This window comes from Corvus kubaryi, unplaced genomic scaffold, assembly GCF_017639235.1.
Source record: "Corvus kubaryi isolate FWS band 111438036 unplaced genomic scaffold, C.kubaryi_AGA036_p1.0 66, whole genome shotgun sequence".
Taxonomy (NCBI): Eukaryota; Metazoa; Chordata; class Aves; order Passeriformes; family Corvidae; genus Corvus; species Corvus kubaryi.
Genome location: NW_024582054.1, coordinates 33033921 through 33049039, shown reverse-complemented (window position 1 = coordinate 33049039; position 15119 = coordinate 33033921). Strand labels below are relative to the sequence as shown.

Genomic DNA, 15119 nt, shown 5'->3' with positions numbered 1-15119 from the left:
ACTGCATACCTGAATATGCTGAAACAATACTTGTTTGCTCCTTGGAGCATCTGGACTGACACATTTGCTCATTTCCACTCACGTGGACGTCAATACTGAATTTAGGAAGCTTTGCTACAGCCTGGGCTTAATCTCAGGAGCTCAAATAACAACATGAATGATAATACAGCCGTGGGCCCTTTGGGGAACCCGAGTACCTGCCCTGGGTTTGCTGTGCACCTCTGCAGGTGTTACCTGAGCCGGGTATGTTACAGCCAGAATGGGTTTCCTTAACATGCTGCAGACACACCTTCCACTGACAATATTTAGGTCACCACAAGGGTCTCGGTGTGCTTGAATAATGCCAAGATTTTAAAGTGTTGCAATGTCACTTGAGATAAAACACACTAATCAGGTGTTTTCCAACCAAATTCCTGATTGCTACTGATTTTATTGTGCTAAGAGAAATATTGTGGTAAGAGGAATAAACATATTACCATTTAATAGAGATAAACAAGGGATATGAATTTCTAAACTCATTATCCTGTGCAGATATTAGCCATGCCTGACAGGTAAAACTCTTTGTTCTCACACAGACCTGATGATTTTATGATAATATCCCATTTTAGCCATTGAGCTTTGAGAACCAATTTGAATTTCTTTATTTCTTGGCAATAAAACTGTCATTATCCAACACATTTTGTACTGAGGAGATCATTATGTGGCAATCTGCTAACTTGCTCTTTCTGCTCTTCCTTCCTTCACACAGAATATTGTTCTCTGTGAAGGTGATTCTCCCCACCCTTGCACAAAGGAGGAGCAATATGGAGTGTGTAGGGAAATCTATCCCCAAATTTAGCCCTGAAATAATTACACTTCCTGATCATATTTTTGGTGGAAGTACAGGCAAATGGAGCTATAAAGCTGTACCCCACAGCCACTTGCATGGAGTCAAAGAAAATCCTCTCTAGTAAAAACATGATGCTGCAAAGGGCACAGGGTAGCCCTCTTGCCAAATTTAATTGATAACCTCTCAGTCATGTATTGAACAGCAAACTCATTTTGATGCATTGGCTGCTGTTCCTCCTTTTTCTCAGGCTTTTCATTTGAAGTGGTTGCTAGTTTAAAAACCAGAACAAATTCTAGGAGCAGAAAGTAGAAGTGAAATTCCTGTCTTTGAGCAACTGTGGAGCACAGTTAAGCCTCTTGCTGTGTTCTGTGAGGTTTATTTTGCTCTGCAGCCCATTTTTACCAGGAATGGGAGGAAGCCACCCCACAGTGCCTCAGCCTGTCACCTGGGAGGAGGGCATGCTCCAGGCAGGTAGAGAGAGATGTTTGGACTCTCACCTGGATGAGCCTGGAGAGCATCTTCCCTTTCCTGTGTATTTCCACCACCCAAACCAGCACATACAACAACTAACATCAAATGCAACCCCGACACCCGCAGTGTTAAACAGAAATTGTTATTGCTCTGATCCTTCAAAGAGCACTGACAGGCTCCTAAACCCCAATGTGTGGGCCGGGGACCCTGAGCTGATAGAAACACCTAGAGTGCCTATGCAAAGTGACTCCAATACACTCCTCGTTTGATGTTTCCTTCTCCCTGGTTTCTGCTCGGCAGGTGGGAGTTTCCACTTGCCCTTGGGAAGTGTCTCTCTCTAGACTATTAATAGCAGGACGAGGTACCTGACTCTGGATATTCTGTTGCACTCTGGCAGCTGATACCCAAAAGCTGGATGTTGCAGCACATTTATAAGCTCCCAGCTTTCACAAAAATGCCAACTAGCAATGTCAGGAGGCAAAGTGCAGTTGGGAACACAGCCTGAGTGGTTTTATCTCAGCATATCTGTACATCCTCTGTTATTTATGGGGTGTTTACACCGAATGTTCCCTGCTGCTACAGATTCCACTCACAAACCTGCTCCAGCACTGCAGGTGAAAGCATCCTCAGCTGGCTTCTTCCCCCACAGCCCAAAGCCACATTCTTAAGGATTTCACACTTCTTTCCAGACTCAACCCATCTTGAGTTTTCTTCCACGGCAAAGAGGGGAGTGGGAATTAACCCCAGAAGAAATGCTGGATTCAGCCATAAGCCAACCATAAGCTGAGTTGAGACCAAAGTTTTTGTTGTTTCCAGGGACTTTGGAGTGGGTTGCTTTGGGGGAATTGTGTTTTTATCCCCTTGAGCAAAAGCAGATGAAGAAACCACTTAGTGGGGTGCGATTAGATGACGTTTCAGCAGCAGGAAGTATGTTTCTGAATTAGGCCAAGACCATTGCATTTTCCTCTGAAAAGACCATCCTTTTCCCTACTTGCACAATAATTCCAGTATTATTATTTTTTAAATTTTGGCTGAAAACCTGTATCTTTTTTGGCATGTGCCTCTGTTGTGTCTCCATTGCCCAGGAGTGGAACATCTGTGGAAGCTGGATGGAACTGCTGGAGTTGTGTTTCATGGTTAAAGCTAATACAGCCAGTAAGGAACATCTTGGTTTAGGGAGTACAACACAAAGCTGTGAGGAATATGACTGCTAATCAAGGTGGAAACAATAAAAGAGTTGTAAGGACTTGGTTAATCCTCTTTGCTCTGACAGAGTAAAACTTCTCCAGGTCTCTGATAAGATAGGACTGGTTTTCTTTATCTATTGTTTTTTTAATGTTCAAGGCTACTGAAATGCAGAAGGGCCAGATGGCCCTTTGAGCTAAACAATGTGCAAAATCTTTCTTATATTATCACTAAATGCCCCGAGGGGGTGGGAGGAGAAAGGTTGTTTAATCGTTAGAAGTCACTTAGCAGCAAATGGCAGTTCACTGTCTTTATCAATTTACAACAAAAGATTGGGGCCGTATCTTTGTGGGGCTTTTCTCTAATAAGACAGGGCACATATTTCATTCCCCTTTAAGTCATCTGGGGATATCTTGCATCTCACTGTGTGTCACCAAACTGTGGGGCCATGCTAGTAAACAGGCTTTTTTTCCGTATGCATTTGGTCCTATACCAAAATACAGACTTTTTCCCTGGAACACAGGAAACTACTGTGTCAGCAGCAGCTAAATCCCGTTGTTGTTCTGTGGTTTGTTACAGTCCAATGGAGAAAGTACTGGAGGGGTGAGAACAGTAGGGTCTGTTTTCTGTCCTGTCCTGATCTAATATTTGACCTTCATCTTACCTCTATCTTCCCTCCCACCCTCTATTTGTATATAGTGGCCATAGTCAACAGGGGCTCCAGAGACTTTGGGAGGTTCATCTCAGCTATCTGAGACACCATGTTAATGTGATCTTGGGCCTTGGCTGATCAGCTCTGCCCCTCACCAGGACTGTCATGGCACAGTGCTGTGCTGACACACTGCTTTTTAGCTTCAGAACAATCTCCAGGATCTCCTCTCAGTAGTGTATACACAGAGTAAGTAGTGCCGCCCTCCAGCAGGTCAGGGAATCATAGTTGTAGAATATCCTGAGTGGAAAAGGACCCACAAGGTTCATCCAGTCCAACCCCTGGCCCTGCAGACATCCCAACAATCCCATCCTGTGCCTGAGAGCGTTGCCCAAACGCTCCTGCAGCTCTGGCAGCCTCGGGACCATGCCCATTCCCTGGGGAGCCTGTTCAGTGCCCCAGCACCCTCTGAGGGAAGAACCTTTTCCTGATATCCTGAAGGTCTTCTGACGCTGCTTCCTGCTGTTCCCTCGGGTGGAAAGAAACCAGGCCTTTTCAGTTTCCTACCTGCTTCCATCTAAGTGGAAACGATTTGCAAAAATATTTTAAGGAGAGGGGAAGCTCCTTCCTGTAGAAACCCTTTTAGGTTCAGACTACCACCTGATGCCACCACTTAATCCCCCTTTTCCCAATGCCTTCCCTTTGTGTTTCTCTCTTGTTCCTGATACCTTTGGTTTCAGAGGATTTCTGCAGTGCCCTTCTCTTTCTCCCTGTAGACTGAGACTTCTTGAAGACTGCACAGAGAAGATGGCTGGGGTGACACTTGCATGACAAACCACTGCTGTGGGTACATCTACACCAGGAACAGCAGCTCATGTTTTCCTCTGCCAAGGACAGACAACAGCAAAAGGGTATTTAGTGGTTGTGCCAGGGAGGCAACGTTAGCAAAACAAGCTGGCAAGGCTGGCACCATGCTGGTGGGGTTCCAGTATGGAGGGACACTCCCAGTGACCTCCCTGCAGCTCTTTTGGGATGGACTGCCAAGGGAGGTGGTGGAGTCACCATCCCTGGAGGTGTTCAAGGAAAAACTAGACGTGGCACTCAGTGCCATGATCTGGTTGACAGGGTGGCGTTCGGTCATGGGTTGGACTCGATGATCTCAGAGGTCGTTTCCAACCTAATTGATTCTGTGATTCTTCTGGCCCTGCAGTCGGGAGTTCAGCAGGTTTCAAAGCCAGGAGGTTTATCGAACGACTTTTTGGCCTTCTGCAGAGGACCTTATAGATTTTTAGCCTGTTATCACCAGACTAAATCCACCGATAAGCTGCCGGTGCCACGCAGCGGGCTGGGAACTGGCACCCCCGTGGCTTCCAGTGCCACGTTGGTCGCTAAACCTCGTCGGTGAGCTGCAAGCCCGGCACACCGGGGCGAGCGGGGGATCACGGGGTCCCCAGCGCCGGGGGCTGCCTTGGAACTCGCTGGATCTCCAGGGAGCTGCTAGGAGCGAGGAGCCCGGGAAGCGCCCCGAGCGGAGCCTCCGGTGCCTGGCGCGGCGGGGCGGCCGGTGCCTGGCGCGGCGCGGGGGCGGCTCCGCGTCCCTCCCCGGCGGCTCCGCGTCCCGCCCCGCTCCGCCCCGGATTGGCGCGGCCGCCCGGCTCCTCCCGCCGCCGCCGGGCGCAGGGGGGATCCGGCCGAGCCGAGACGAGCCGAGCTGAGCCTGGCGGCTCCGCCGCGGCCCGTTCTCCGGCCCCGCTCCCGGTAGGCTCCCGCGGGCACGGCAGGGGTGGGTGGGCGCTGGGTTCGGCGCGGTGCGGGCAGGTGGGCGGCGAGCGGGGCCCTCCCGCAGCGCCCGCGCTCCGCCGGCCATGGCGGCTGCGGGGCCGCCGAGGGGCCGCTGCCCGCCCGCAGGACGGGGCCGCGCCGAGGGCACCGCGCTCTGCCCCCGCTCCGCTCGGCTTTATTTTATCCTCTTGCTTTATTCTGTCTCCGCTGCTCCCCCAGCGCCCGCGCCCCGCTCCCGGCCTCTCCGGGGGTTTTGTGGTGCTCCCTCCCCGGCGCTGCTGGCAGCGCTCCCGCGGCTCTCTCCCGGCCCGGCGGGTCGGGCAGCGGGAGCCCAGGAGCGGTGCCGTGTCCCCCGCACCGCCCGGTCGCCGTGCGGGGCGCGGAGCATCCCCGCTCCCCCGCGGTTGCGTAACGCGCCCGTCCCACGCGTGGCTGGGGGGACCGAGCCCCCCTGCTTTCTGCGGGTCAGTCTTTTCGCGGACCTTCTTTTAAAAGCGACCCTCCTCCCAAACCGCGTATTTTCCCCCCAAATTTTGGTCTCCTGAGTTGCGGTCACTTCCTGGTCGTGGTTTTCTGCACGGCTTCCCCCGTGGTTTATACATCGATCAGCCCTTCAGAAGGGAGGGGTTGTGAACTCGCTGAACATAAACAGTGATCTGAAAATGGCTTTAATGGTTATTATATATGGTGATAATTCTTGAATAACGCCTTCACGTGGGGATGGCGTAAGAACCTAAGGAAAGGTTAAAAGTACAATTACAGTGGAAGTGATTTCTTCTCGGAATTACTTCCTCCAAGGCCTTACTCGAAACAATAAGTATAGCTTTTAATTTCTTCAGTAAACCGAGGTTATTGACTTGTGCCGTGCGGCTCCCAGTTGGAAAAAATCTGCTTGGATCAGCCAGAGAAGTGGATCTGAGGCTCGTCCTGCGAGGTGCTTCGTGCAACGCCCAGCAGCCGCGTGTCTCTGCTCTGTTTTTAAATAACCGGCTTGGATGGGGCTGTAAAGCTCAGCCCCAGCAGCCCGGAGCGTGTTGCGGGCTGTAAAACCCGCCTGCGAGGCTGTGTAAGTACTCCAGGGGCTGGCCCTGCCCTGCTGGGCGCTGTCCTGGCCGTGCCACAGCGCTCGGCATCCAGTTTTGGTGGCTGGAGATATCCAGGGGAACAGGCGAACGTGCGGCGCAGGCTCCAGCCGAGAGTCTTAATGAGTGTTTGCGTAGTGCTTCGTGTTTTCTCGGATGAAAGGTTTTACATAATTGGCCATTATAATTGTCTGTCACCCCTAGAGAAGAGCCAAAAAAAACCCCTAAAAAACAAGCGTGGAGATAGGTAGTTGTCTTAAAAGTCCAAAGTCTAAATGCCTGTAGGTTGTGAATGCTGTTACTGCTCAGTGTGGAGGCAGCAAAATGACTGACTAAAAAAAAAAAAGATTAATCTAATTCTCTCCTCCTTTCGAGCCATTTGATCAGCATCATTGGGACAAACGACATCCTGCTTGCATTTGAGCTGCTTGTTCTTTGGTGCCCAGACGAATTCCTAATGTGACTCTGGTTCTACTGGTGTTAATGTTGGTGGTTTTTTTTGTTTTTTTTTTTTTTTTCCCCTTGAAATCTTAACTGGAAGCCTTTTACAGTGTTTTGATTCCTTTTTAATAAATGGCTAATCCCTTGCTGCAGGGGATGGGAGTGTTTTGAACGCAGCATTTTTGGGTCCTGAGGGGAGGGGGAAGGGAGCGCCTTGTGTTGCTTTCCAGCAGCTATCCGCCTTTCCCCAGCCTGCGTGAAAGGGCCTTATTGACTGAATTTGAAGGTAACCTGCCCAATTCTCCTCTTACGTGCTGAAACCCGTAAATTTTCTGTAGCACAGAGCCTTTGAGGGGAAGAAATGGAGTGTCAAGGAGCCTGGGCTTCATCACGAGCGGCCTGCTAACAAAGGCACTGTCTGTTAATTACATCGTACTTATCAAAATCTCCCCTCCTAATGACAAAGTAATAATTTAATAGGTGTGAAAAGTTGTGGGATTTGATTTAATACCACTGTCTTAAAATCATCCTGCACGCTCAGTATGACTAAGTTGTCGCTTTCATATTTAATTGGAGAGTGAGCAGGGGCTAAGGAGAAAGCTGGGGATGTTTCACTTGCACTAAATGCTCTTTAAAATCTTTTCTCCGTTTGGAGAAGGATTGTGAAGAATTGTGAGTGGCTTGTTAAGTGCTAAGCTGCAGCTGAGTGACTTACGGGTTATAAAACATCTTTCTGTGTCTCTTAAATTTGGAAGCTCGTCTTGAAGCTTGTGCTGTGGGTGTTTATCACGGTGTTCAGAGACTGGTCGGTAGTTCCCATGTCAGGAAGGACTGTGGTTTTGGGGTGTGGAGGTGCCAAGTTAGGTTTGGGTGGTGTGAAGTTGAGTACTGTGTAGTGGATGCAGGACACTGCCTAGGTAATAACGCTCCCTGAGGTTCCAGGTGTCAACACCTTCATCACAATGTGTTATTTTCACTTCTCGGTGCCCTGTAGCATAACCAAACCAGCATTTTGGTATAATCCTCACACAGAGGTTGTTGTATTCCCAGCAGATAGGGCATATTTCAATATTCCTGTTGCAGGTTTGATACCGGGTTTCAGAGGAGAGAGCGGCTTTTCTTGGACCTGAGGGTTGAGCCTGTAAGGAAAAACAGGACTGATCCTAAACCTATCATGAAAGCTAATATAGCCTGGGAAGCATCTCTCTTGCCCTCATCTGCTGGGATTTTCTGTCCCTTGTGGATTATTTGGTCATTGGATTTATCACTGGATGTTCCTATCCATAGTTTTGAGCTTTTGAAGGAAACACTGGTTTAGTGAAAGTTGTGGGTTAGAGATCCTCTTCCCAGCTCTGTAAGCTCTGCAGGAAGGAGGGCACAGGAATGCTGCTTTGGTATGTGTGGCTGCTCTGTTTTTATTTGTACCGTATTTTACTGGCTTTGTTTTCTAAGCTATTTTGATTCTATTAACTTATTAAACCTAGAATCTATTAGTCAATGTGACAGTCTTTCTTTAATGTATGAATGTTGTCCTTTTTTTTCAATGTCCTTTTTTCACCCCTGAAATATGAAACAGAATAATTATCCATAGTTCAGATTCTCCCTGCAATTGTGGGGTTTGTATTTAGAATTCACATTGTAGTTGTGGAATTAGTGTTTATTCCCCAAATAACTTTTCATTTTTTTTTGTCTTTGTTGTGGAAGCGGAATATCTGCTGTATCACTTGCTAATCCTGCTGTTGCAGTTTTATGCCTAGAGCACAACTGGAGCTGTATTTATCACTGTAGGCATGGTGGTTGGTTTATTTAACTATTTTGGGTATCAAACACAGAGAAATCACAGCAGGACTGGCTGGTGTAGGTACAGGATGAGCATCAGTAGTACTGTGACCTGGCTGCCCAAATTTGGGTGTCTGCAGCGTCATTGCAATGGGTGTCAGAGAGAGATGGATTAAATATAGCTCAGGTGTGTCCCAACATGTTGCAGCTGCTCCTCCTGTTGCAGTACAGGGCTAATAGGAATGTTTACATAGATCACCTTCCTACACATCCCAGGTTCACCTCTTTGGTAGCAAGTCGCTGCTAGGCAGCCACATGACTGCTTAAAGCTGTTTGGAGAGTAGAAATACACTACAGAGCGATGCAGAAATGGCTGTTAATAAAGTGTCAGCTTTTAAAAAAATATTTAGAAATGGTTGACTGGTATCTTGGGGTGCAGAAAATAGTGCTGTTTTTTGTTTCTGTGCGATTAAAAAATAATCCTGCTTCAGAAGCTGCTCTGTCTGCAGCTCGCAGCGAAGTGATGGCATTTGGGTAGCAGGGAGGCAGAATTCCTGCCAGTTAAAATCTTGCTGTCCTAATGTGCCATTCCATGCAGTGCTTGGAAGCTGATATACAGTGTTCTTCTGCCTTGCAGCAAAACAACTAGTGATTAAAAATTCAGCAGATGCTGTGGTTCACTTAACTACTTGTTCTTGCATCATTCAGGTCATATCACACAATTAATGTTGCTAATGTTCAATCTAGCTGCTTTATTTTTGCTCTAAGAATGGAAATTATCTGCACTACCATGGGATTTACAGAACTGTTTTGGCAGGAATTGGGCTATGCAAAGTAAGTTATTCAGGACTGTTTTTGCCCTTCCCCTAACTTGGAGAATCTTCTTTTGATTTCAGAAATATTATTTGTTCATGCCAGACGGGGCTGTAATTTCTTCAGCTTTTCCGTCTTTAAAAATCAAAATGTTTTCTTTTGATTACTTTGGGATAAATGAGACTCCCTAGATGAGAAGGAAGAGGGGGAGAGCATGATAGGTGTAAGTGCTTGCTTTCTTACTTAAACTCAGTGTTTCATTTGGCCACAGAAGTATTTTTGTAAGAGAATTCTCATTTTGTTGCGGGCAGGGTTTCTGCTGCTTTGTACATTGTACATCCTGCACAATTTTGGTTAATAGTATTCCATCCAGGGTGTCACTTACTTGACTTTTGAATTAGCATTAAACTTTACCATCCCCTCCCTGTGTTCCTTTAATTATGTAAGCTTTGGGTTCTTTTTGTAACACGCACACAGATTCTAGCTATCTTTTCTGAGCTGCCTGAAAGTAACATTCATGTAGGAAGAGAACTTGTAGTTAGTTTTCACTTCTTTCACCAGTTTTCTGCTTGGGAGCTGGTGTTTAGGAAGAAGCTTATCCACTCTCTTTGTGATCAGTGTGGTAGCTGCAGTTCTGGTTGCCTTCCCTGCACCTTCTCAAGATTCTCCTACTGCTGCTGCAGTGGGAGATGCTCCTGGGTGGTGTCCCCTAAACTGGATGGATGTGTTGATATGAGCATGGCTCGTGCTGGTCTAAGAAAGATAAAAGGCACTCTGACAACAGACAAAAATTCCTGGGTCTTTCAGTGTCTTTGAGAGGAACTCGCTGTGGTGGGGCAGCTCTGGGCTTGAGAATTTGAGAGAAACTAAATTGAGAATATAGAACACAGGTCGAGTATTTTGGTCAAGGGCACACACAAGGTTCAGCCCTCGCTGGAGAGCTGCAGGGCTGAGGGGAAGGTTGTGTCTTTTAAAGTGTGGGATAAGGGGCAGATCCATACTAGGAAGGGAAAAGGTGAATTTGTATCAGTATATGATACAGCCCGTGAGCCAGGATTTGGAGAAATAATGGGCAAAGCCAGGAGCCTTTGTTTACACATGTTGTTTCGACTTGCAGTTTGGGTGACTTTTTGGGATCTGTCAATTAACACATCAAGAGGATGTATTTTTAGTCAAGGCAGACATTTTTCTTTGGAAAAACCTGTTTGGACTATTAACTCTAAATGTACTTTGAGATAACTTGTCTCAACCAAGTTGTCAGCAATCAGTTTGAAAAATGAAGTCTTAAATATGTAAGCCCTCCCCCAGACTCTTCAGTGTCCTGTTCAGAATGATGGAAAAGAAGGATTCAGGCTGGCTTTTGCATATTCCTGCTTCCATGAATGCATGTATCCAATGTGCTGTACTTGCAGAATTGATATTCAGGATAATATGTTTAATCTTCAATTGCAAAAAAACCAGCTTCACACATAGCTAATTCCATCTGCTGGAGAAATAAGAGCGAGGCTAACTTCATCACTTATTTGGGACCTGCTTTTTGCTGTGCTAATTACTATGTATGAACATTGGAAATTTGCATAATTTTTTGGCAAACCTAAGCGGCAGCCATTTAATTTAGAATTTTTATTAACTTTAAACATCCCTAGCAACTCCTAAGCTACTTCTGGTTCATTTTGTGGTTTTGGTGTTTTAGGGGGTTTGATTTTGAAAGCTTCAGTAGCTTCTTTTTCCTTCTCCTTGCAATGACTTTATATAAGCAACAGCAGCTTGCTGCCATTTCCAGTAACTTTCAACCTGCAATGTGACACAGAATTCCTTCTGTCATTCAGATAAAAAAAGTGTTGAAGTTAAGTTCTTGTAAAAAAAAAAATAATTCTGAAAAAATAAAATTAGAAGGTAGGTTTTGGTTGCTCTTCTGCAGTGTGAGAAGAGCACTTGAAATATTTCAAGAGTAGATGCGTTTCCAAAAGTAACCTTGGGGAAACTGGGGCATGTCAAGTCTGGTCCTAATTCTGGTAAAAGCTAGTCTTATGATGTGAATTTTTAAGCTCCAAAGAGTTTGGATGTAAATTCATCCTTGCAGATAGCTACTAAATGTTCTTTCTTACTCAAAGGCTGTATTTTGACAAATTTTCAGCTTCCCAAGGTGTCTAGCCATGCCTTTTCCACTTGGTTTGCTTTTGTTTTTGTGACCTCCACCTTTCACTGATTTTGCTGGTTGGCAGTCAGTGGAGGCGTATCATCTGTAAAATATTGAAGCAGTTGGAATTTTATAGCAAAAAATAATGTCTGCTTTATTGGAAAGCTGTCATTTGGAGTCAGCTGTTACATGCTGATTTTCTTTTGGAGGCAATAGACTGGATTAATTTTAAAATTTGAACTATTCGTGCCCAGTTTCTGTCTCAATACCATCAGCAACTTCCTGTATTGCTCTGTGCAGTTGCTCTCCTGAGTCTTGGTCCCTCTTTTCTCATCCCTCTTGCTCCGTTGACCACTTAAAAATGCAGTTTCTTCCTCGGGATGAACAGGGTTATATTGCCAGACTCTTTAATTCCTCTCTAATTGGCAGAAAGCCAAGCATAAAATCTTCTTCATAAGTCACCCTAGAGGTTTCTTTGTATATGCTATTATTTTCTTTGTGTGCTAACATCACTGAAAATACTTCTTTTTTTTTTTTTCTCCCTCCCCCCAAGTCTAGACCAGGCATAATTATGTTCCTGTGTATGTGTAGGCTTGGGTGTTGCCACGCTGCAGCCCAGAGAGCAATTTGAAGTCCTTGGGCAGTTTAAGACCAAAATTTCTAGTAGCATCAAAGGCAGCACTATCCCTCTGCATCTAGGGAGGTGAAGTAATTTTCTGGTGTATCTGAACTTCAAAGACAAGCTCATGGCTTGTGCCTGTGGTCTGGCTTTCCGAGATGTGTCATACTGGAGGCTATATTTTAAAAGAAGAGTTTGGACCCTGGATTCAAGCAGGACTTGTGCCTCAGTGAGAGTGGCTAGTGTTGGACTGTGGATTATGTTCTATGGTTCACGTGCTTCAAAGTTGTCTTTTCATTTATAAAGCTCTTCATTGAGGTCTTTGTTCTGAGCTTCACCTTTATTGCAAAGTCTAAAAATCCTCTCCATCAAGAAGCCTTTGCTCTTGTGTTTGGCCTCTTAATGTTTTTATGTCTTTAGAGCTTCTCTGCTTCCTCCCACCCTGACTCCTGAGGTTGAGACAAGCTCCCTGTAAACATACATGCAAAACTGCCCCTTTTGCTTCTGCTGAAAGCTGCTCTTGCTTTGCCATCATGTCTGCTGTGATTTTTCTCATTCCTTTCCCTTCCTGACCTCCTGCAGATGTCCCGGTGCTGGGGAGAGGAGGATCCACAGCTGAACAGTGAGGGCATGCAAGGCATGGTACCTTGAGACACGTGTCAGGCACGTGGTAAGGGAATTCTAAAAAAACCCCACCACCCTTAAGGAAATCTTGAAATTGCCTGAAAATGGGTTTATACACCTCCATTTAACCATCAAGGAACCAGAGCTTGCCAGTAGGTGTGGGACAGACTGTTAGTTCCTTGTATTTTTTCACTTAATTTCCTCTCTAAAGAGGGATGACACTTTACCACTGGTTTTTTTTTTTTAATGAGGTAACTTTTATCTTAATAAACAGATGAATGAAGTGATGCAAAGAGTGCTTGTTTTTGCAGCTGAAATCTCTGTGAATCTGCTGCCGCTTCTGAAACTGGGGCTGTGGGAGGATTACTGATGGCAATGAATCCATCTTCCATGGTGTTAAGGGGGGGGAAAAAAAAAAGTCTCTGTGTTTCTCTTAAAGTGCTTATGGATTTTTTTTAGATGCAGTAGGACTGCAGATGTAGTCATATTAAAATATAAACCAACTCGTTTCAAGTTGGTCTCGCAGCAGAAGGAGTTGGAGACGTGACTTTGGTACAAGTTACTGGGAATTCTCTTTTTAACGCAGCTTTGCAGCCTGTGCTGTGGATGGGAGCCCAGAGCAGTCTGAGTCATGCTTCCTCCATGGATAGGACATGGGATGCCACCAGCAGTGGACTAAACCAGTTTTCCTAATGATTGCTTTGTTCAGCTTTAGCTACTTATGGGGTTGTTAAGATGGTGTCAGCTGATGTGTCAGCTGGAGGCCATGGGGTAAAGTGTAGGATAAAGAGTAGTAGTTTACATACCTTTGTAGCAAATGTCTCTGCAGCATTCTGCACACTCTTCTTGCCTTAAGAGTTTTCTTTACCCTTTTTCCTCTTTTGAATCAGTAGATGTATGGAGCAAGGAAAGTGTTGCATATGGATTTTGTGAGGTTAACAGGGCTTCGTCCCTGACCTGACTGAATCCAAGGAAGCGAAGGCACCAGTGCATCCTGCAGGCATGGCCCATTGTCTTTGGGAAAATGTTTTTAAGAAATTGGGAAGAACTAGAAAAATGTCAAGGAACAAATAAAAATTGAGTGAAATTCACTCACTTGGGTGAATTCACTGAGTGAGAATTGTTGCATCTGTAGTGGATCTATACAGAGCAAGTTTGTTGATGTTGCTTTAATAGTGGTTGTAAGGTTTTTGAAATTTAATATTTATATTTTTTGTTTTATTTTAAGGATTTGGAGAATGCCCCCTATCCCCTAGCTCTCCTTGTGTTCCTTGGGTCACAGATAGAGCCTTTACTGGGATAGATGTAAGGCAGAGGATGCTGAGGGAAGCCTTGTCTTTAATTAGACCAATGGGTATCTCTGGGATGGAGGGGAGGAGATGAGTGAGCTTTTGAGTCTGAATAAATGTCAGATTGTATTTTATCAGAATTGGAGTTTGGTATCAGGGATTCACTGAGTTTCCATTTGGCTGTGGGCTGTCTGGGGCCTTTTTGCATCTTCCATCTCTTAGCTGCAGTTGTGGGAAAGCTGCAGATACCACTTTACAGACATACAGCACAGCTCTTTAGGGGAAGGAAGGGTAAATGACCCAGGTAAAATGAGCTGGGCTGGAGTCAGTGAAACTACCCAGAGTGCCAGCAAGTGATACCTGTGTCCTGAGTTTAATATATTCACTTCCCAGTGGTCGTCCCAGGAGGATTAGTGAGAGATGCTTTAACTTAAAGCTACTAGGAACAGCTGAGGTTTTTTTTTACCCCTCTCAAAAGTGGTTTGCTTTAACTAAAATAGCTAAATGCAGACATGGTAAGCTTAATATATATGTGTGTGGGGGTACCTGAGAAAGCATCCCATTAGGTAACCCTGTAACTTTCTCCTGGGGAGATGCAGAGAATATCACCTTTGCTGCCAGTCAGGGCCAAGCCAGGCTTGTAAGCAGCTTGTAAGTGACAGCCCTACTTTGCTTTGGGGGTATTTTAAGTGATGAGGGTAGCAGAGCTCGAGGGAGAGGTGATAAAGTCTGTGCTGGTTTTCTTCTTGATAGGGGGTGGCGGAGGAGGAGGAGATAGGACTAATTGCATACCTTCCAATTCCAGTTACTTCATTACCGAATAATCATTGGAGCAGCCCTGCAATCTGCTCTGATAGCAGATAAGTGGCGTGGCTTGAAGCACTTCAATCTAAACAAAACTTAAGTGCTTTTTCCTTTTTCCCTGGAGTGAAACTGTAATTTCGTTATGTGAATGTTAGCCAGGACAAAGTTGTTTTTGCAGCTGTCATGATGATTCTCTGGGCTTTGTGTTAGAGGTATGTCCCCAGTGTGTGTAGCAAAAATATCCTAAAATACTGCATTCCCTTACCTGGAAGCTTCAGTTGAAGGCTCTCCAAGTGTTTGCCAGGTGAAGATCTGTTTAGCTTTGACATTAGATGTCTCAGAGGGTTTAGATATAAACCAGTGAAGGTTTGGATTATATTCCTTTCCATAGCAATACATGTTAATTAGCTTCTCAGTCTGCATTAGGCCCTGAAATAGTCAAGTGAAAGAGCCTGAGCACATCTCTGCTGCTTCAGAATATGAGTCCCTGTGGTGAGAGTGGCCACATTGAAGCATTGCCTCATTTTGGTTCTCCGGTGTAGAAATGGTTTAAATGCAACCCGTGTGATGCAAAAGAGAATTATCAGGCAGAACTTTGGAGAGATTTTGCCT

The 15119-nt window shown here is 45.6% G+C and overlaps 1 protein-coding gene across 9 annotated transcripts in view; it reads left to right on the top strand.

Moving 5' to 3' along the window:
* The first annotated feature begins 4773 nt into the window (after positions 1–4773).
* FBXO34 (F-box protein 34) overlaps positions 4774–15119 on the top strand; it is a 39527-nt gene continuing 29181 nt past the window's right edge. For 8 of the 9 annotated variants that reach the window (XM_042048050.1, XM_042048058.1, XM_042048056.1 and 5 more), the window contains exon 1: positions 4774–4892. The gene's annotated coding sequence lies outside the window, so the exon portion shown is untranslated. Of the gene's footprint in view, positions 4893–5755; positions 5983–15119 lie in introns of those variants that run through there. The other variant, XM_042048054.1, reaches the window with a different exon arrangement.